Source organism: Crocuta crocuta, unplaced genomic scaffold (genome assembly GCF_008692635.1).
Source record: "Crocuta crocuta isolate KB4526 unplaced genomic scaffold, BGI_CrCroc_1.0 scaffold249, whole genome shotgun sequence".
Lineage (NCBI taxonomy): Eukaryota > Metazoa > Chordata > Mammalia > Carnivora > Hyaenidae > Crocuta > Crocuta crocuta.
The window spans coordinates 1,607,772-1,626,737 of record NW_027533262.1 but is presented as its reverse complement, the minus strand read 5'-3'; positions in this window follow the sequence as shown (position 1 = coordinate 1,626,737).

Sequence of the window (18,966 nt, the reverse complement as noted above, 5' to 3'; positions counted from 1 at the left end):
TAAATTTTATTTGCTTTACACCACCAAATTGGTGGTACTTTATTATACCAACAATAGGAAACTAACACAGAGACCCAATAAGTAGAACTTCCATAGAAGTTTCAAAGTGATAAAAAGCTGCAGGCAGTGTTGCCCTTTCAGAGTTATTTGCTCGTTTGTTTGTTTCTCCCAAGCATTTGGTGTAGGCAAAAAATAAATTCATTCTATAGTTACTCATAAAGAATTTATGGGAGAAAATATTTGCAAAAGATATATCTTATAGGGGACTGTTTTTCAAAATATGCAAGGAATACCTAAAACTCAACAGTAAGGAAATACAAAACTGGAAAAGAAAAACGGGCCAAAGACCATAACAGACACCTCAGCAAAGGAGATGTACAGATAGCAAGTAAGCATATGAAAAGATGCTCCACATATATGTCATCAGGGAAATGCAAATTAAAGAAGCAATAAAATATTGCTACATACCTGCCAAAATGGCCAAAATCCAGAATACTGACAATACCAAATGTTAAAAGACAAGGACATGAAGCAACAAGAACTCACATTCATCCTAGTGAAAATACAAAATGGTACAACTGCTTTGGAAGGCAGTTTGGCAGTTTCTTACACAATTAAACATACTCTTCCCATACCACCTAGCAATTATGCTCTTTGGTAGTTACTGAAAGAAGGTAAAAACTTACCTCCACACAAAACCTTGCACACAGATATTTATAGTAGCTTTATTAATTGACATACTGGGGCACGTGGGTGGCTCAGTTGGTTAAGCATCTGACTTCGGCTCAGGTCATAATCTCACAGTTCATGAGTTTGAGCCCCGTGTTAGGCTCTATACTGACAGCTCAGAGCCTGGAGTCTGCTTTGGATTCTATGCCTCTCTCTCTCTTTGCCCCTCCCCTGCTTGTACTTGCACTCTCTCTCTCTTTCTCTCAAAAATAAATAAATAAACATCGAAAAAAATTAATAACTGCCATACTGTGGAAGAAACCAAGATGCCCTCTTAGGTTAGTGGATAAACTCTGCTATATCCAGATAATATAATTTTATTCAATTCTAAAAAAGTAACAAACTTTCAAGCCATCAAAAGATATGAAGGAAACTTAAATGCATGTTACTAAGTGAAAAGGCCAACCTAAAAGGCTACATACTGTATAATTCCATCTATATGACATTCTGGAAAAAGCAAAACTGGAAATAATAAAAAGATCAGTGATTGTCACAAGTTAGAGGGCAGAAAAGGATGAACAGGCGGAATACAGAGCATTTTTAGGGTAGTGAAAATACTCTGTGTTACACTACTATGGTGGATACATGTCATTATACCTTTGTCCAAATCCACAGAATGAGACCCGAGAATGAACCCTAATGTAAACTACCAACTTTGAGTGTCACTGACTGTATTACGGTAGGTTTATCAATTGTAACAAATGCACCACTCCAGTGGGAGATATTATTAGGGAATCTATGCACGTGGGTGAGGGGAGTAGAGGGTAAAATGGGAACTATCTGTTCTTTCCACTCCATTTTGCTGTGAACTTAAAACTGCTCTAAAATATAAAGTCTACTAAATATAAATACCTCTAAGAAAAATGTCAGACTTGAATTCATCAGCTTCACTTCTTATTAGTTATATAAACTTAGGCAGACCATTTAACCTATTCTTATAATTAAAATAAGACTAATAAAATCACATCACAGAATTCTGAAGATGACACTTTTGAAAGCCCTGTCTCCCTAATAGATGAATAATGGATGCATTTCTTATGCATAAATATATCTAGTTTGAACAATACATCTAGTTATACAGCATTCATCCTTGTGTCTTTCTTTTAATAAAGTAATTTTTTAAATGTATATTCTTTAAAAAAACACACTTGATACATGTGGAAGTCAATGATCTCAAATAGTTGCCTTATTTGTTTTTGGCATTCTACAGAAGGATTCAATGACAAGCAGTAAGCTTTAAAATACTGGATTCTCTTAAGATTCAAATTTGCTAAAGAACTTCCTTTCTTGTATCACTGGCTATAAATCGAAAATAATGTCATAGGAATAAATATTTCAAAAATTAGATGCTTCAAAGTTCTTTAATTCATTCAAAAGACACAATATAAATGTCAGAAGCCATTTTCTAAAATTTTTGTTTAAATTTGGAATCCTTTGATACCATTTATTTCATTTATTTAAATAATAATTTTGTTTCTTTTACAGAATTTATAAATGAGAAACCAAGCAAGAAATAAAATGAGTTATACTAAAGCTTTTTATTGTTCTCACAGTTTAGAGAAAATGGTCTTTTTTATTATATTGTACAGCTGGTTTTCTATTCAATTTTCGATTAATGAAAACAGTCACTTGTGTAAACATAATTAAAATAACTTTAAGAGTAAAAAGAGATGTCTAACATAATAAATAGACCCAAAGTTTAATTATTTCTGCTTATTTAGTATGAACTTGTTTTTAACATCCTGAAGAGGGGTTAGTTTTTTATATTTTATTAAATGTTCTTTTTATTGACTAATTGGTTTTAAGGAACCTGAAAGATTTTCTTATTTGATATGCTATGTCCTCTATATACACTGGTTGATTATAATTTTAAAGTTCTCTAATATATTGTACATTGTTTCTGTATTATAGGTAACTGCACTATTACTATTCCTTGTTGCCTAAGTCCATACTTCTTATTCTTGTAATCAGAAAACAAACAAAAAACCCTTCATATATCCAAAGGCATTATTAATCATTTATCAAAAGAAACAAGAAATAAAATGAGAAGGATTTTCTAAGATCTTTAAGCAGGAGTAAAACTCCTTGTTGGACAGAATAAACTTTTCCCTGACAGTTAAGACAAACTTCAATATGTAAGGTAATATTAGCCTTTCTGTTTTGGACTTGGTCAAAATCATCAGTAATCTTTAGACATGTATTTTCTCATATAAATTCAATAACTTTGGATCTATGACTTCCCATATCCATTGGTTATATTTTTTAAAAGGGGGGGGGCAGAGACTAAATAACCTAAATTTTTTTAAATTTTATTTTATTACTGAGACAGAGAGAAACACAGCATGAATGGGGGAAGGGCAGAGAGAGAGGGAGGCACAGAATCCAAAGCAGGCTCCAGGCTCTGAGCTGTCAGCCCAAAGCCAAATGTGGGGCTCGAACCCACAAACCAAGAGATCATGACCTGGGCTGAAGTCGGACACTTAACCAACTGAGCCACCCAGGTGCCCCAATAACCTAATTTTTAAAATGCGTGTTGTTCTTGCTATCTCCTGAACTTTCTTACCTGCAAGGCTTATGTCTTTTTTGTTCCTGTTTATTTTTAATTGAACATACTGCAAATGACACCTATGTTTAATCTAAGCAAGCTTATTTAAATGTATACATCATTCTGGATCCTCTTATTTACATCTCTTTCATTGCCACCTATGCCCCAACTTCGTCTGCCTGAAATCTGGTTTAATTTAGATTTTACAATTAAGCATTTAGTGAGAACCATACGCCATGCCTCGTACCGAATAGGGGAAGGCATTATTAACACCTACCTAAACAACACTATGACTTTTAAAGAAAGCTACTTTGAGTTAAGATTTTTAACACTAGATTTTATTTATTTCAACTATTCTTTATTTTTCATACTTGACTAAAAGCTCCAGAATACATAAGCTTGATAACAAAAAAAGCTGAGTTTATTTTAAACTTGCAAAGTTTTATTACCACCTTGTCACTGCCTTTAGTGACATCTGACAAGATAATTATGATCAATGCATCAGCTAAAACAGTTTTAATAGATGACTGCATTCTTAATCAAAATCAAATGTTACTTCTATTGACTTGATTTTCAAAAAAAATATTAAAGGAATATGTAAATTAAATCTAACACAACACTCTTAATTGGGCAATAGGATGTAAAAACAGAGTTTGAAGACACAAGACATATCTTTAATTTTTTGAGAATAGGGATTTATATTATGCCGTTTATATACCTTGCAATACCTAATACTGGGAATTGAGTAGATAATGAAAATGGATCAAACATTTATTAAGAGTTTATTTATATGTGCCAGGTATTTTGTTCAGGACTTCACTTATTTAAATAATATAGAACCTTATGTATGGATGATATTTTATGCCTACTTTAGAGAGAAGTGTATTAAAATTTAGAAGGAAAGATTGGATAGATTTACTAAAGTTAGTGGGTTACAAGTTGAGGATTTTAACTTAGACAACATGATTCTAAACCCAGGTATTACTATTATCAGTACTTCCGCTAATATTCTTAACTAATGTGTATTTTATTTTGACTCTTATTTCCTTAGTGAGTCAAGACATATTGTTTTTCTGAAATTCTACTCCATTATTTTAGGGGTAAAAGTGAAATCAGTAAGTGAGAAAAACATATTGTGTGGAAAGCTCACTCCAATAACTTTCTCCTTTATCAGGTATCAAGTTAATCCTGACATGGTGTCTGATTTTCTAGGGAGTCTGCAAAGAGGATTTTCCTTTCATATCTAATGCCATTGACCTGCTTTGTTGCTTTGCTTTTTTCTTCCCTAGCAGCTTGGTAGTCATGCGGAGAGAAAGTCATACTAAAGATTAGTATTACGTTCCCAAATTTGACCTTAGTTCCAAAATAAGAGACGGTCTTCAGTTAGGAAAAAATAGAGTGTTAGTGACTCTATAAGTTTGGAAGCTCCTCTATTAAATTCAGTGAAGAAATTGTATCAATGAAAAGAAGGTATTTTAAAATATAGATTATAGATATGGATAAATAGTATGTAGCAGGGTGCTTCAGGTAAGAGCAGGCCCTCAGAGTTCTAAAGCCTTGATAAATGTAAGATTGAAAAAAAACTAATTTAAAATTGTATGTAGTATTGTTTTCCTATAAAATTCATCTACTTCATATATCTGATAAAATAACTATACTGGGTTATTTAACAACACAAACATATAAAATTATCAACATGTATTCTTTGGAGACAATACAAGTCAAAATTTAAAAGAAAGGGAATGTTTAGACCAAGTGCCCAACAGCTCTATCACACCACAACTAGTTATTTCTCCAGAAAAATGAGGGCTGGAGACTTGATGACCTATATAAAATGCTATTTAAAGCCAAATTGTCTCTGGCAATAAAAGACTAGCTTGTATCAGACTATCCCTCCTGGCGAGAACAACAATAAAGTCTCAATAAAACATAAAACCAACCAACCAAAGAAAAAAATGCTGTTTGAAGGGGTCAGGGTAAAACAATACAGCCAGAAATGGACAGGCTAAAATCCTAGAGGGAAGGGCAGCACATTAAGGTGAACATTTACCTCTGATATATCTCCTCAGGACATATTCCAGTACATTATGCTAGGAAGAGGGGCCAATGAAAAAGAGTGGCTTAGGGTTTGTTAGACTACAGAGACAGTTTAGAGTTCTGTGTGCAAAAGCACACAGACAGATGTATCTTAAGTAGCTTCTATAGAGGAAATCACAGGAGCTCAACCGAAGTATTCTGTCTGCAATTGTTTGTCAGGGTGACTTTCTGGCAGCCATACTGGCCTCACTGGATGACAGTCACAGCAAGGAAATGGCAGTGTTTGCACAGCTCCTGCCATGAGAAATGAAAAACTGGTATCTCCTTCTGCTACTTCTGGCTCTTGTTGGAAATGAGCCTGCTGGTATTGACCAGGCCTCACAATATTCCAAAGCAGATCGATATTCCCCACACAGATACCTCTCACAAGGAAAACCATATTCCTGCCTCTTTAAAAGAGATTTTAGATGAAAGCACTGTGGATGATTGTCAAAAGTCTCTTCCTATGAGCCTTGTAGATCCAAGACTTAGATAATAAAGGGGGTTAAGAACACAAGAGTTACAATTGAGCCTGGCTCTGAGACAAAGAGCCTAATTTAGAGTTAAGGAACAGATAAGGGCAGAACTTAAGTTAATACTTATACCTTTTCTAACTGGTGATGTATGGCAGTCCCTTCTCTAAGGCATACTTTCTGCAAACACCCTTCCTTATAGGTGGCTGGGATGAGGATAGATAAGAGTAGCTAAAACATAACCCAAAAACAAAGGCTGACACATTTAGGGCCTCCATAGTGTTTACACATTCAGCATCAAGTCAAAAAAGTTTCTACAAACAACTTATTAACCAGCTCAAAAACATTTGTCCCCATGTGAGCCAGACAAAATGACTCCTAGCCTATCTATATACAACTTAACCTATGTCTTAATCTTAGCATTATTAACATAGAACAAATATGTATGTCATCCTATTTTTCACTAAGAACACCCTGTTATTTCTTTAGTTGTAAGATTTACTCAACCTTACTATGATTGGGGTAATTCTGCAAGAATACTTCCGAAACACCTGTTTTTGTACACTTTTCAAAGCATCTTATCACAAAGAGTTTTCCATTGTAAAAATTCCTTTTTCTGATCTCATGTTGTCATTAACCTTTAAATGAAGATACTAAAATCAACCGGACACAGATGCCTGCCTGGTGATCAGAAAGATTCTCGTGGCTCTCTCTCTCTCTAGCTGACACTGTCCATCCTTCAGGGACCCCTGGACTGGCTGGAGTGGGTCTCCAGCAGTGACTGACAAATCTTAAGCCTTCTGGGACCTGAGACAAAAATAAGAAAGGAGCTAACAAAGTGCTAAGGGTCTGAGCAGGAATCCCTGCATTTTACAGATTCTGAAGAACTATGGATTACAATTCAGAACCTGAAAAACGAGAGTCCTAGGAAGCAGCGCAGTCCTCTGCTGAGACGCTTCGGGACTATGCCTTAGGGGTAAGCATAAGCCAGTCTGAAACCCAGCTATGATTGGACTAAGATGACCTGCCAGTATTGTAGCTTCATGAGAAAATGACATTCTTTCTGGAGGAGTATATCATCATTTAAAGTCTTAACAGTTTCATATAGAGAATCTTCAAAATCCAAAAAAATATATCACCACGTGGAAAACTAGATTAAATGACCAAAATCTAAGGAATAAGTTGAAAAAAAGAAATAAAATCATATGAGACCCAGATATGAAAGTTCTCAAATTCCAGTGGTTTAAAATGATCATGAATGATATGTTCCAGAAAGAAGAAAAGATAGAAAATTTAACCAGGTAACTGCAATCTATAAAACTGAATCAGGGGTACCTGGGTGGCTCAGTCGGTTAAATGTCCAAATTTGGCTCAAGTCATATCTCTTGGTTTGTGAGTTCAAGCCCTGCGTTGGACTCTGTGCTGACAGCTCAGAACCTGGAGCCTGCTTCAGATTCTGTGTGTCCCTCTCTCTCTGCCCTCCCCTACCTCTCAAAAATAAATAAACATTAAAATTCTTTTTTAAAAAATCAGATAGTTTTAAACTGAAAAGTATGATGCAAATAAAAATAAAATATAATTAACAGACTCGTGTGTGTGTGTGTGTGTGTGTGTGTGCATGCAGATTAAACATAAGAAAAGTGAAAATTACACAACTGGAAGGGATCAGGAAAAATAACCGGGTTGAACTAAAGAAACCATAAAAAGATAGAAAATATAGGGCACAAGTGACATATGAAATAAGACGAAATGCCCTAAGTACATGTAAATTACAGTCCCAAATGAAAGGAAGATGCAGCAATTTTGTAGAAATATAACCTTGAATTTTTAAGATAGACTTCAAGCCAAAATATAAGAAAAATAAATTTCAAGGAATGTAAATTCACAGAAATAAGCATTTATAAAACATCACATAGTAAAACTGTTAAAAATTAAGGACAAAAAAACAAATATTACAAGAAGCCAGGCAAATATGGAAGCTGACTCTCAACGACAATGAGCAAACTGATGGTTACCAGAGGGGAGGGGAGGGTGGGGTGGGTTAAACAGGTGATGGGGATTAAGGAGTGCACTTATGATCAGCACATGGTGTTGTATTGAAGTGTTGAATCACTGTATTGTACACCTGAAACCAATGTTATACTGTATGTTAACCAGAAGTTAAATAAAAATGCACACAAAAAAGGAAAAAATAACCAGCCAGGTTAAGAGGCAAAAATTTTCAAAAGTGGAAAAAAGAACAAAATCTGAATTTTTAATAAAAAAAATATATGGAAGTCTAAAGACAACCTTGAAGTTTTTTTTTTTTAATTAATGACCCACCATAAATAATCTTAGCACCAGAGACAATAATCTTTTTTTTAAGTTTATTTATTTTTGAGAGAGAGAGAGAGAGAGACAGGAGTGGGGGAGGAGCAGAGAGAGAGGGAGCCACAGAATCCAAAGCAGGCTCCAGACTCTGAGCTGTCAGCACAGAGCCCGACATGGGGCTCGAACTCATGAACTGAGAGATCATGACCCGAACCAAAGTCAGTGCTCAAACAGCTGAGCCATCCAGGCACCCCTATTCTTTACCAAAAAGAAGCAAAATAGATACCTTTTCAAAGACAGGGAGAGAAAATGTATTGCTATTAAACCAGTAATAAAAACAACATTAACCAAATTTATCAGAGTAAAGGAAAATAATCACAGTTGTACAAAAGATAATAACAACTGAAAGGTAAGTATGTTTATATAAAGCACTAACAAGAACTTCTTGTAGGCTATTAAAAATGTGTAGAATTAACTTACTTGGCAAACACACGCACGCGTGCGCACGCACACACACACACACACACACACAAACACACAAAAGCCAATAAGGTAGTAAACAGACCTATGCTATAGTAAGATCCTAGCATTGATCAGGAAGTGGTAAAATATTATTTTTTTAATTTTATAGACTCTAAAAAATAATTAATCTTACAAGTAATCCCAGCAATACTATTTTTATTTTTATTTTTTAATTCCTTTTAATATTTTATTTATTTTTGAGAGAGTGAGAGAGAGAGAGACAGTGTGAGTGGGGGAGGAAGAGAGAGACAGGGAGACACAGAATTTGAAGCAGGTTCCAGGCTCTGTGCTGTCAGCACCTAGCCTGACACAGGGCTTGAACCGAAGAACTAGGAGATCATGACCTGAGCCAAAGTTGGATGCTTAACCGACTTAGCCACCCAGGCACCCCAGCAATACTGTTTTTAAACTATCTAAGTAGTAGGGGACCTGGGTGGTTCAGTCAGTTAAGCATGTGACTCTTGATCTAGGCTCAGGTCATGATCTCACAGTTCATGAGTTCAAGCCCTGCCTCAGGCTCTGCATTGTGGTGTGGAGTCTGCTTGGGATTCTCTCTTTCCTTCTCTCTGCATCTCATCTGCTTGTGTTCTCTCTCCCTCCCCCTCTCTTCTTCTCTCCCTCCCTCCCTCTCTCTGTCTCTCTGTCTCTGTCTCTCTCTCTCAAAATAAAGAAATAAATATGAAAAAAATAAATGTAGGGGTGCCTGAGCCACCCTCAGTCGGTTGAGTGTCCAAGTTCAGCTCAGGTCATGATCTCACAGTTCATGGGTTCAGGCCCCGCGTCGGGCTCTGTGCTGACAGCTACCTCAGAGTTTGGGGCCTGTTTCAGATTCTGTGTTTCCCTCTCTCTCTGACCCTCCCCTGCTCGTGCTGTCTCTCTCTCTCAGAAATAAATAAAACATTAAAAAAATAAATGTATAAGTAGTAACAAAAACAATATTTGATTACCTTTCACTCTGAATATAGTCTAATTTCATAGTGTCTTGTCTTCTGTATCAGATGTCTTGTTGATTATCATTCAACCTTAAGTAAATTAATGTTAAATGTCATATTTCTAGTGTCAGGCTTACAAGAAGATGTTAGAGTGAATGAAGTAGCAATGGGGCATCCCCTGTCTGACATCAGTGTGGCAGTAGCAGCCAAATGTATGCAGAAGTAGACCAAGTTCTGTCCAGTAGAATAGCAATCTAATGTTGAGAAGCAGTAGTTAGTCATGCATAATATGTAGCATTTTCTACTGAGACAACAACCAGGTAATTCTCATAAACATTTGGGGGTCTCTTTGAGAATCTTTACCTGAGAATTAATTTAGCCATTTATTTCTTTCATTAACAACTATTTATTTGAATATTTATTATGTAAGAGCTGCTTTCTATGATCTATAGATTTTTCAATGAACAGAGTCTCAGGCAGGAGACAGAGATAGAAATTTTTTTTTTTAAAAGATAATCAAATGAATATTTAAACTTCTCTTGGCTGTAACTGTCAAGAACAATAAAACAAGGTGAGGAAACAACAGGATGTGCTGGAGATGGAGTTGTTCTTTTAGTTGAAAGAGTTGGGGAGCCCTCTATGATAGGGCATGTGTGGGAAGGCCTGAGTCAAATGTGAGTTCTAGTTGTGGGGAAGTCTGGGGGCAGAGCACCCCAGGCAAAATAGAAGCATCAAGGTCTTGAGAAATTTAAGTCTGCTGTATTTCTGGAGAGAGTATGCAGCTGGTATAGCTGGGATCAGTGTGCTTTTGGAGAGTGGAAAAGGTTGAGACGGGACAGGACAAGGGGCCGGAACATAAGGCCATGCGGGCTGAGATTTATAATCTGAATGAGATGGTCAGCCACTGGAGGATCTGTAGACATTTGTGTAGCTGTTGTCTGGATGACAGACTGTGGAAGAGGGTGGAAGCTGATGAGGGAGCATAAGGTGAAAGGACAGGCCTCAAACACTCCTCCCCCAACCAGGTGGGATATTTGCACTTCTGGCTGCCCAAGAACAAAGGAAAAGGGGGTAAACAAATGGTTAACTGATAAAGATCATAGACATGAAGGGCCTAAATGTCTTCATCACCCCTCCATTGTGATGTGGGAAACAAAGGCAGAAGGAAATGGCAGATCGAACCAAATTTCCTAATAAGCAGCAGCCCATTGACAAATACTTGAGGCAGGCAAAGTAAAATGTTTCTCTGGGAATTCCTTAATGTCTTAATGTTAATGCTTGCTAGAGGGAAAAAACAATATTAGCTTGACAATAGCTAGGCCTCCAGTATCCTGTGAGTCTTACCATGTGAAAATTTCACTGGAAAGTTCCCTTGGACTTTACCTCCCCAAACTCCATAGTATAAAGCCAATCTCTCCTCATGGCCCCAGGGAAGCTCTTCAATAAAATCACCTTTTTGCACCAAAGATGTCTTCAAGAATTCTTTCTTGGTGGTCGGCCCCAGACCCCATGAACCCCACTGTCACTTCCAAAAAAACCTCATCAGAAGCCATTTTAGAAACTGCTACAGCCCAGGTAAGAGACAGAATGGTAGCAATACAGGCAGTGACAGTTCTTTTGAAAATGTGATAAGTCATGAACACATATACTTGTGTATGTTTATACTATGCCTTTTGAAACCTCTAAACGATATGTAACTCACACATAGTATGGGCTTAAACTGATGAAAGCCTATGGTCTGTGTATTGCTCTTTGCCTGAGGAAATAGAAAGGCAACAGCAAATGTCAGGATCATCTATTAGTGGATTACTGTCTTTTGTTTTTTTCCTTTTGAGACAGAGAGAGTGTGTGTATGTAAGCAATGGGGGAAGGGAAGATGGAGGGAGACAATCCCAAGTAGGGGTTCTATCTTACAATTGTCAGATCATGACATGAGGCCAAATCAAGCCACCTCGGTGCCCCAGGGGTTACTATCTTAATTTAAGATTATAAATTGGAAAGTGGGTTTTCAACTAGAATTATTTTAACTTCTCTCATTTAACATCTTATTACTCAAAAGAATTAATGTTTTCTAGAAAACATAATGCCTCTCTCTTATCTCCCACCTGTCTAGACTCACTCTCACCATAGTAAATTGGTTCCCTCAGGCATGCCAGAGTTTAAAATTAAATTTGAATTTAAAATAAACACTTCCTTTCTTCTGCATAAGTGAGGATGCAGCAAAGACTGGGTGGGAGGAGATAAAAGGCAATAAGAGGTTGTCATAAAGCTAATCTTTCTTTTCCTCTCTCTCCCCATTGCTATCCAAACTTGGCTCTAGATCCTCAAAGAGATTATTTTTAGAAAAGTATGTGCAGTGATCCTGCAGAAGAAACCACATAAACTGAATGCTTGCCTTAAAAGAGAAAGATAATAAAACAATTTTGAGAGTTAGAAAACTAAGGAACTTTGTATTTACTATTAAGGTCTGGAAAGCTAGAAAGTGACAACTCAGTTTGCATGAAAGAAGTATTGTCTTATTCAGTGAAAATAATCCAATGTCACTAACGATATCTGGATCCTGTGGTAAAAGAGTATCTTACCATTCCTTAATGTGGAAGAAACAAGGTTGCCATGATAAATCATGAATTCACTTTAAAGGTCATTGCATACAAATCTATAATGTTATATATGTATGTGTGTATGAAATATGTATACCTTGCATACAATTTTGATCTATAATATATCTATTATTCTTATTTTCAATATGCAGTTTTAACATTCTTCAAATTTAATTTTTGCTATCTATACAGCATCAAGAATCCCTTCAGAAATTATTATAAATACATAAAATTGATAAAAAAAATACATGACTATTACTATAAATATTGTGGAATGTGTTGTAAAGCAGACTGTTATGGAGTTCATGACCAAACTCCCTACTTGACAAGCGCTGAATTAATTAATTGGTTCTTTTCATATGGCATTGAGCTAATGACTCATAAATTCAAAAGAAACATTAGTCAGATGTTTTCTACCTAAAATATTGTTAATATTTATTTATACACTGAGTTTTAGTCCTTTTTAAATAAATTTCATTCCTAATTCTGTGGCCACTTGTATAAGTTTTCTTTAAGGGATTGTTACTCTAGTAATGGGAGTGATTCTTCAGCATCCAGCACAGGAACAGGCAGGCAGTACTTTTCAAAGGTATGTTGGCACACCAGGTAAATAGCATTCATTACAGCACATTGTCTTTTTGAAGCTCATACCTTCTGTATTTCTACTTTGACAGATTCTTGTTGACTCCAGCATTAGGTTACTCTTTATAATCATTTTAATTATAAATGTTCCATGTGCCATTATGATTACACAGTCATGTCTCATTCTTTTTTTATTAAATTATTTTTTCATGCACCCATTTAGCATTAGCAAATCATTATGAACTAACCAATTAGACTGATTTTCTGTAAGTTTCCTTAGAAAACACAAGCTCTGTTAGTCCCTAAATACAGTATCTTTGTGGATTCAGTAATTATTGTAAGACACCACAGGAAGTACCTCAGTACCCAAGCTCAATAGAGCCATTATTAGTAGCTTCTTCCTTAGAAGAGGTCCTTCAAGTGAATGAAGTGATAAATTTGATACTGTAGAATAAATGATACCAGAAAATTTTTAGTGATTTTCACAGAACAAACTGTTTCATATTTTGGCTTTTTGGATACACACACACACAAACATACAATATTTTAATTATAAAAGTTTTAAGAATGATTTCCTATAAAGCCATATAAAAGTTATGTGAGATTATTACTTTTTCTTACTTTTAGTTTTATGATTATTCCCATCAAATTATATCTTCCTTTAAGACTATTATATAAATTAAGATTTAATATAGTCAGAAGGTCCCTCCCCACCTCCCTTTCCTCTCTATAGGAAAACATTTAAGAATATTGAAACTTTTATTTTTCCTTCAAAAGTAACCTGATTCTACCATTACATGTTTTTGTCCTGAGTAAAATAAAATTTTTTTTTTTTTTTTCTGGAAGACTGTGACCTAATCACTCAAGACTGGATTTTGTGGAGGAGTTACTTCTACTCTAGAGCAAACAGCCACTAAATAGAGCTTTTTAAAGCTAATATCACATGTCTGATAGATTTCTTATGTTTGGCCGTCTTTCTTATAATTATGTGTAAAAAGTAAAATGTGTAAATGTGAACATCACTACTGAAAATGAAATCTAAATACTTTATATAGTTAAATTGAAATGTAATATTATAGCCTTGGTATGAAAGTAAAATTTTGAGTTGAATATAATCTTACTGATTAAATTTATCTTAAATGTACTTCAGAATTTCCACTAAATTTTTATTTGCTAATAAGTTTGGTCCAGTTTTTCACTATCTTTACTAATTTCCACCTTCATGACCTTTTCATTACATTTTGAATAATTTCTGCAAGTTCCAAAAGCTTATTTATCTTCTTCCCTGAATAATCTCTATATTTTCACTTCACTCTTCTCATTAGTTTTATCTGTATTTTCTCAATAGTGAGGATCATATTCTTCCACACTTCTTCTTCTAATTATATTTTCTTTAATAGCTATGAATTTTAATTTTACTACCCTTGTTGGACCTTAATTCTTTGACTTCACCTGTCTTTTTGAATTTCAATGAAAGTAGATAGATCATAAATACGTATCAGGCTTTTTCTCTATGATCAGTCACTTTCAATCATACTTCTCATTTTATGATGTTTACCTTTAATCTGCTCCTTTTTGAGTCATGTAGTAAGCAATTATATTCTCTTTATATTCACTCAAGTTCACACTTCTGGCTAAGGTGACCATATAATTTATCTCTCAAGTTGGGACACGTTTGTGAGTGAAGGAAGGAACTATTAACAATTACTTAAGGGTAGCTCGACTTAACCAAATCTCTTAGTCAAATGAGAATATATGGTCCATTACATCAGGAAGACTACAGATTGAAGAGTAAGAGTTAAGTCTTGTTTTATCTCTTTTGTGTTCACTCACCAATAGCTGTGGAAATTGTTGCTGCTGATTTTGATTTAGGTGGTGGGGGGGAACCCTATTCTTTGCATAGAAAAAGCGGGTGCTTCAGTTAGGGTGCAATACTAGGACATAAAATGGTTTATCTACTAAAACTGAAGCAAAAAGCACCAATGTGGCCCCAGTATCATATGATCATTAAGTGATGAAAAACATATATTAGCATTTCAGATTTACTAGCCAGCTACAAAAGTATTTACTTGAAATCAAACTAACTCAGAGCAAAAGTTGTGCATAGGCTAGAAGGGATCTGAGTATTCAAATGGCAAGTTAATGACAGAAAATACCTGCAAGAATTTAGAACCATGCATAGCATTAAAATGAAGCTTAATGACCTGAGGGTATTAACTTCTATCATTAATGGAGTTTATGAAAGTTTTGAAAACTATTCAAAAACATTTTTCTCAGAGAAGTTCTAGGTTTAAAACAAAATAGAGAGGAGAATACAGAGATTTCCCATAAACCGCCTGCTCCTAAACTTGCATAGATGCCCCTATTATCAACATCACTCACAAGAATGGTACTATCTTTAACCAAAGATGAATCTACACTGACATATTGGAATCACCCAAAGTTCATAGCTTGCTTAATGCCTCACTCATAGTGTTGTATATTCTAGGGGTTTGGATTAAAGCATAATGACTTGATTATCAATATAATATAATACAGAGTATTTTCACTGTCCTAAAAATCCTCTATGTTCTTCTTAATTATCTATTTCCCTATAAACCACACATCTTTTTATTGTATACATAATTTTGCCTTCTCCATAATGTTATATACTTGGAATGATACACCATGACTTCAGACTGGCTTTTTCACTTAGTAATATTGCACTTACACTTCCTCCACATCTTTTCATGACTTGACAGTTCATTTCTTTCTAGTACTTAATAATATTAATTGTCTGCATATACCAGAGTTAATTTATCAATTCACTTATCGTAGGACATCCTGGTTATTTCCAACTTTGGCAATTATGAATAAAGTTGCTATAAACATCTGTGTGCACGTTTCTGTATGGACATAAGTTTTCAATTCTTTTGAGTTAATACCAACAAGCATTATTGTTGGATGGTAAAAGTAAGTTTAATTTTGTAAGAAACTGCTAAATGTTCTTCCAAAGTGGCAGTTTCATTTTGTACTTCCACCAGCAATGTATGAGAATTCCTGTTGTTCCACATTTTCACCAGCATTCGATATGGACCGTGTTCTGTATTTTAGCCACTCTAATAGGTATATAGTGTATCATATCATTTTAATTTTAACTGATGATACAGGGTATGGAACATATTTTCAAATTCTTACTTGCCATCTACATCTTTTTTGGTGAGGAGTCTTTTTAGGTATTTGGCCCATTTTGTAATCAGGCTTCTGTTTTTAAAATGATCAGTTTAAAGAGTTCTTTGTATATGTTGATAACAGTCCTTTATCGGTGTGTCTTTCACAAATATTTTCTCCCAGTCTGTGATTAGTCTTTTAATTCTCTTGCTATTGTCTTTCAGAAAGCAGAAATTCTTTTTTTGTTTAGTTTTTTAATATATTTTAATGTTTTATTTATTTATTTTTAATAGTTTATTGTCAAGTTGGTTTCCATATAACACCCAGTGCTCATCCACACAAGTGCCCTCCTCCATGCCCATCACCCCCTTTCCCGCCCCCCCACCTCCATCAGCCCTCAGTTTGTTTTCAGCATTCAAGAGTCTCTCATGGTTTTCCTCCCTCCCTCTCCCCCACTATTTTCCTCTTACTCTCCCCTATGGTCCTCCGTTAATTTCCTCCTAATCCTCCTATATGTGGAAACATATGGCATCTGTCCTTCTCTGCCCTGAAAGCAGAAATTCTTAACTTTAATGAAGTCCAGATTACCAAGTTATTTCTTTCATGAACTGTGTCTTTGGTATTGTTCTAAAAAGTTACCATATTGAAGGTCATCTAGATTTTCCCCAATGATGTCTCCTAGCAGTTTTAAAGTGATATGTTTTATATTTAGGTCCATTTAATTTTGTGAAAAGTATCTGGTCTGGGTTTAGATTTTTTTTTTTTTTTTGTATGTGGATTTCCAGTTGTCCCAGCACCATTTGTTGAAGAGACTGTCTTTGGCCCATGGTCAAAGATTGTTTTACTATATTTCTGACTCTTCATTTCCTTTGATCTATTGTCTATTATTTCACCAATACATCACCGTCATGATTACCGTAGCTTAACAGTAAATCTTGAAGTTCGGTAGCATCTGTTCTTCAACTTTGTTCTTCTTCTTCAATATCATATTGGCTATTCTGGTCTTTCGCTTCTCCATATAAACTTCAAAATCAGTGTGTCTATATCCATAAAAAAGCATGCTGGGATATTTTTTAAAGTTTATGAGAGAGGGGTGGGGAAAGAAGAAAGAACAGAGGGAGAGAGTATCCCAAGCAGGGTCCATGCTCAGTGCCAAGCCCAACACAGGGCTCCATCTCATGACTGCAGATTCTGACCAGAGCTAATATCAAGAGTTGGATGCTTAACCAGCTGAGCCACCCATGTGCCCAATCCTGGGATTTTGATTGGGATTACATTGAATTGATAGATGAAGTTGCGAAGAACTGATATCTTGACAATATTGAGTCTCACTACATATATATATCTCAATTATGTCTCTATATACCTAGTTCTTTGGTCTCATTCATCAGACTTTTGTATTTTTTCATATAAATCTTATACATATTTTGTTATATTTCTATTTAAATATTTCCCTTTGGGGGTGTGCTAATGTAAATGGTATTGTGTTTTAAATTTCAAACCACTTGTTTGTTGTTGATACATACGAAAAGATGGGTTTTTTCCTAAATTATCTTCTTACATAGTTATTTATACCTTGTTCAAAATTTGTAAATCTTGTATTTCTTATTAAGATTATTAAGCTTTCTATAGAATTTCCTTCCAAATTCCATAGAAAGATATTATGCTTTTACACAAATTTCACTCAACTATTATTATGAATCCACAGTAACTAAAAGTTCTATGCTACAAAAAGGAGAATTTCTGTAGATAAATAGGGTCTCATACATGCATTTTAGGTATGCATATATTTTATACATAACTTGTATGTTTAATAAATGTAATTTGAACTTAGTTGCTATCTTACAAAGAAATATATTGTTTTGTAGTTTTTCCAAATGCTTTATACCTATTGGGGTGTATTAAAAACGGTTTGCCTGCCAACAAAGTCTATGCAGTTACATTGCTTTAAGACAAAACACAAAGAAGAATGCAATGACTACTAAGATCTACAAAAGTATTGATAGATACTTGATAGATATTTAAATACAGAATAGTAAAGATGTAATGTTTTGGCTAGTGAAAAATCATTTTTCTAATAATTGACCTAACTGTTCACACCACACACACACACACACACACACACACACACACGCTCTAAACAATGAAAAAACTCTTTATATTCATTGCTTCATGTCATTAAAATTCATGTAATATAAAAGTTTTAGTATCTTCATACAGACATGCATGAGTAATGCCATCTGGGAACTGCTTTGTTATTTGTGCAAATTGTGGTATTTTTTGCAAAGTAAATATTTAGTAATATCATTATATCTCCTTTAACAGAGTTAATAGTGATGGAGAAATAATGAACAAACAACCATCGTGGGTTGTTAAACAGATGTACTCTAAAATTTTGAAATAATTAAGTCAATGTGCATGGAACCTGCATAAAAATAGAACAATTCACTAATAAATGTTCAGATTTATAAGATTTCAATTTGAGTAATTCAAAAACTGCACAGATTATAAGACATTAGTCTTAAATAGAAACTTAATGAAGATTTAGTTCTATAAGTCTTTGGCAAATCTTTAGTTGTATAAATGCTTTGACAAAATCACATAGTTGTTCAGGACTTTCATCAGGTTTAAGGCTTTGGTAACTAACCCTGCTTCTCCAGTTGTCTTGATATTTATATTTTAACTTCTGCCTCACATTTTATTTTGATTGACATGAATTTAAATTGGATTCTACTAAGGCCATCCTTTTGCAGTATAGCTAATTTTCTTTTAATTTTTCCCCTTCTCCCCATCTTCATCCCCCTTATCCTTCTTTCTTTCTCTCTCTCTTTCTCTCTCTCTCTCTCTCTCTCACACACACACACACACACACACACGCACACCCCTGAAGTACCTGCATTAATGGGAACGCATCATAAAGAAAAACTAAATCAGTCTGAAAATAAAACCATCAGCAGTTAATTTATTTAGTGTTTATTTTACTGTTTTATAATATTTAGCTTATGCTATGCTAGAAATATGAATTAATAGGTATTAAATCTTCTTTG